The sequence below is a fragment of the Chrysochloris asiatica genome, unplaced genomic scaffold (assembly GCF_000296735.1).
Source record: "Chrysochloris asiatica unplaced genomic scaffold, ChrAsi1.0 scaffold00125, whole genome shotgun sequence".
NCBI classification, from domain to species: domain Eukaryota; kingdom Metazoa; phylum Chordata; class Mammalia; order Afrosoricida; family Chrysochloridae; genus Chrysochloris; species Chrysochloris asiatica.
Window position 1 is genome coordinate 1,907,643 of NW_006408643.1, and position 5,415 is coordinate 1,913,057.

Genomic DNA, 5,415 nt, shown 5'->3' on the forward strand with positions numbered 1-5,415 from the left:
ACTTTGAAAACCCTATATAGGGTTACTATGTGTCGAAATCAACTCAATGGGACTTAACAACAATATCAAGGCTTTCTTACAAACATTCAATAAATACTTTCCATTTTCTTTCTCAGAGTCTGATGGTTTTACTTGAGGACAGTTTTGTTTTGTTTTGTTTTGTTTTTCTTTTCTGTTTTAGATTCTGTACCTTTAAACTTTTGCCTTTTTGTTTCTGCTCACAGTCTGGACATGATGGTAGGAAATTAAAGCATGACCATCTGGATATTCAGCAGATGAAAAGTGTAACTCTACAGGTAAACCTCCTCTTTCTGTTTTGTAAGGGTACGTCTGGTTTGCTACACATTTGGATTGCAGGCCTGTGTATGTCTTTGGTCGGGGGATGTTGCCTCAGAAGATTCTAGTGGATCCTCTTCTGGGACTCCCCACTTATTATATGATTAAAAATTATGGATCCAGTACAGTTCAGTATATTGGAAGGTGTTGGGAGCAGCTGAGCCTAAGGTCCCTGACTTGGGGGTAGTTTAATCAAAGGATTGCTACTGAACAGTTGTGGTCCAGAAACTTGGGCTGCTTCTCACCCTCTCTCCTCCCCCGAGCAATGCCTCATGAGTCTGGGAAATTGTAAGGTCTTTCCTTGTATTTATCTATGTCCTTCAGCACAACCTGCACAACATTCTAGCCGCCCTATCTCTGTTTCCCTAGCAACTTTATCTTCTGATAAAGTCCCACTTATTGCATGGATCAAAACACTGGATGTTATTCTCTTCCCTGCCTCCCCTTGAGCTGTGTATAAAATAAACTCACTGCCTAGGTCTGTGTCGCAGTATCTCCATCAGAGTGCTGCGTCCCACCTGGTCTCAACTATTCTATATTTCAAATGTGTCTTGTGTCTTTCTTTTATTTCTCATATCCCTTTACCCCTACTAGGGTTTGATCTCTCCACGCAGGTTGCGGAGATAAGCCAATTGTCAGATGTGGCAGTTGGCCCCAGTTGTGTTGGCTCCAGCAGGAAGGTGGCATGCACTTGCCAAGAACTCCAATCTTTGAAAGTTTTGAGCTCACTAAGTTCATCTTTTGCCCACTCAATTAGAAGCTCAATGTTCCCAGATTGATCAAAGCCAATGGAAAGTAGGTTCAAGACACCAATTCAAAACTATTTAAATTGATTTTTTGAAGCTTCCGAGAGACTAGGTGATAGTAGATTTGCCTCATTGCAAGATACTGAGTCTACAGAAGCAAATTCATAGAGCTAAACTTCTATGCCACAATGTCTCTTTCTCCTGTTTCTCTGCCAGCTGCTGCATCTCCTTATCCCTCTTGGCCTCCTATTCTAAGAAGTTTTTGTTGGAATGCCTCTATTTCTCAAGAGAAAAGAAAAAGACAAGGAGGAAGCTGAGCCTATAACAAAGGCCAAACCAGTAGTTGAAATGCTTTTCCAAATAAAACACATAAAGGCAATAGTGGGGGGTGTCAGGGTTATGAGGGGGGCATCCTGACGTTTCTTTTGTCTTCCATGGATTAAAGCAGAACTTCACACCACTGTTCAAAAATTTCCTGATCTTCATAAAAATCCTCAAGAGTTTAAGATTTTGGAATAAATTTATGAACCCAAACCAGCAAAATTATATAACCTATGACACGTTTACTGGGATCGGGGGATGCACAAAGGTGAATGTTGTTGTTAAGGATCATCTAATTGGTTCTGACTCAGGGTTTCCAAGGAACAGATGGTAGGTTTGAACTGTAAACTCTGTGGATAGCAGTCCTGTGATTATCGTATAGCATCATACCAGGAGTCCAGAAGAAGCTAAATTAGAAAGAACCAGAAAAATCATTGTTAAACCCACCCAATCTAATACCCCGGGGTAGAATTGCTAACTCACATTAAAACTGATTTTGCAAAGGTACTTGAATGTTTTCCAAAAGTTCTTCGCTGCAAGATAAATTGAGCTAATATTCAAGCTTAAATCAGGACAAAGATGAAAACAGTTACAACTATCATATTGTTAGATGCCATCAATTCTGTTACGACTCATAGCGACCCTGTATAGGGTTCTGAGACTGTAAAAACTCACTAGAGCAGAATGCTGCATCTTTATCCCATGGAGCGGCTGGTAGGCTTGAACCGCTGACTTTGTGGTTAGCAGCCCAGTGCTTACCCTACAGTTACAACTATAGGAATTGTTTAAGTAAAGTTTTTATAGAACATTAAGGGTTAAACACTGGAGCCAGAATTTGCTTTTAATTCAATATTTGTTGGATGCGTCCACCTCAAATGGACTGTTTTAGTTACATAGTATAAATTACATTGGGGAAATATTAGAACTTCAGAATTGACCACTTTGGTTTAAAAATTAGCCTAAACCTTAGGGGGAAAAGCTACAGAATCAGAACAAAAGTCCGGCCAACAAAGTAATGGTATGACAGCTACAACTATTACAGTCTCTAGGTTGTAATAACAGATTCAAGCCCTGGTTTGGAAACGGACACAGAGCACCCCAATCAAGGCATTTGCTATTGCAAAAAGCCAGGCCACTTCAAGGAAGATTGTCCTCAATTTAAGAACAAGCTCCATGTTCTGCCATCAGCACCATCCAAGTCTGAATGCAGTGGCTCCAGGAACATTTTTGTTGTCATTAGGTGCCATTGAGTAGGTACCAACTCATAGCGACCTTGAACAAAGCACAGCAGAACGAAACACTGTCAGATCCTGGGCCAACCTCACTATTGTTGCCACACTTGAGCCCATTAATGCTGCCTCTTTGCTAATCCATCTCATTAGGGGTCTTCCTCTTTTTCTCTGACCCTCCACCTTACCAAACATGATATCCTTCTCCAGTGACCAGTCCCTCTTGACAATATATCCGAAGTATGAGAGATGAAGTTTGGCCATCTTGGCCTCTAAGGAGCACTCTGGCTGCACTTCTTCCAAAAATGGATCTGTTGGTTCTTTTGGCAGCCCATGGCACTTTCAATATTTTCCTCCAACACCATAACTCAAAAGCATCAGTTCTTCTATGGTCTTCCTTTTTCACTATCCAGCTTTCGCATGCATATGAGGTTATTGAAAATACCATGGCTTGGGTCAGGCGTACCTTAGTCCTCAAGCTGACATCTTTGCTCTTCAACACTTTAAAAAGGTCTTATGCAGAAGATTTGCCTAATGCAATACATCGTTTGATTTCTTGACTGCTGCTTCCATGAGTGTTGATAGTTGATCCAAGAAGAATGAAGTCCTTGACAACTTCAATCTTTTCTCCATTGATAAGAATGTTGTTTATTGGTCCAGTGGTGAGGATTTTTGTTTTCTTGACATTGAGATGTAATCCATATCAAAGGCTGTGCTCTTTGATCTTCATAAATAAATGTTTCAAGACCTCTTCACTTTCAGCAAGCAAGGTTGTAACATATGCATATCGCAAGTTGTTAATGCGTCTTCCTCCAATCCTGATGCCACGTTTTTCTTCATAGAACCCAGCTTCTCAGATTATTTGCTCAGCATACAGGTTGAATAAGTATGGTGAAAGAATACAACCCTGTCTCACACCTTTCCCAATTTTAAAACATTCAGTGTTCCCATGCTCTGTTCGAACAACTGCTTCTTGATCCAGGTACAGATTTCTCAGAAGTACAATTAAGTGTTCTGGAATACTCATACTTCTCAATGTTGTCCATAGCTTGTCATGATCCACACAATCGAAAGCCTTTGCGTAGTCAATAAAGCATAGGCAAACGTTTTTCTTCATATAACCCACATATGAGAGGTTTCTTCGATGATAGCTTTCAGTTCAGAAGAGAAACAATCCTCCAAATGAATGGTGGACCATGCTTAGAAAATTTCAAAGGGCAGCACAAAAAAAACAAAGTTAAATTTATCATGAAATATGCAAATACCTGGAGTTAGAAAACCATAAGGGAAGAACATGCTCAGCATTTCTCAAGCTGGAAAAAAAAAAAAAACTAAGGAAAAAAAATCAAGTCTCGACTTGAAATATTGTAGGGTTCCATGAGCAAAATATTGAATGATGCAGAAAGCCTCAGAGGAAGATAGAAGGAATACACAGAGTCACCATACCAAAAATAAATGGTCAATGTTCAACCATTTCAAGAGGTAGCATATGATCAACTAGTCCAAGGTACACTGAAGACATTGGCAAAGAACAAGGCACAGGGAATTGATGGAATACAAATTGAAATCTTTCAACAAACTGATACGGCACTGGAGCCACTCATCTATGGCAAGATTTTTGGAAAATAGATGCCTACCCAACTGATTGGAAGAGATCCACATCTGTGCACATTCTAAAGAGAGGTGACTCAATGGAATACAGAAATCAACAACAGCAACAACAATGTATATTCTTAACTGATAAAAGCACCACTTTTTCTGCTGTTAACCAACAAGCTTTCAACAGCTTCAACCTCTGAGTATAAAAACTACTAGAGTATTGGGGTTTTCAAATCATAAACACATCTCATGTCCAAACAGTCGTAGTCTCTTTTTGACACACTGAATGTGTGCATCCCTTTTTATTAAGCTCTGTTATTGTTAAATGCCTGGATGGAGTTCCCAAGGCTGTAAATCTTTGAGGGAGAAGAACACCTCATCTTTCTCCCGTGGATGTGAACTGCCAACCCTGTGATTCACAGTCCAGGGTTTATCCTACAAAGCCACCACGTTCCTGCTAAACTCTATACCCCTGCTAATTTAGCTAGAGACTTCTGCTATTTCCAAAATATTTCTCATTTCCCAATGACTCCATTGTCCTTACCATCCTCAGTCCTCTGGACTTGTGGGACAGACCAGTGGTAAAACCATAAAGACCCAATGGTAAAAACTCTCATCTTAAATGGATCTGATTCAGCTCCTGCCACTAGTTTTGACCAACCTGAGAACCACCCTTTTTGACCCTCATAAGTTGACCCTTTATGAGTTTCATAGGCTGGGTTTTCTAGAGAAGCAAAACCAATGAAACATATATATGCATATATTATTGTTGTTGGCCAAATTTTGTCTCTCATATTTCAGACATATTGTCAGAAGGGACCAGTCATTGGAGAAGGATATCATGTTTGGTAAGGGTCCCAAATGAGCGAGTTCAGGTCTTTTCCAATAAGGACACATGTGAGATGCTCTCCACACATCAACACAATAGATGGACGCTACAGAGATATTCCACGTGGCTCACACAAAATGGTGTAGGTGTTCATATCCATGAGCAGTCTGGAAAGAGCGTTTTCATGAAGAGCAACATATGGCTGTTTACCTTATGACTGCCACACTTCAAACAGCTATAATGAAAATATAGGAACATGGAAAATAATAGCATTTTGATATGTTGTGTCCAATAGACAACCTATAAATCTTGTACATCTATCATTAAATTACATTTAATTTTGTGACATTTAAGA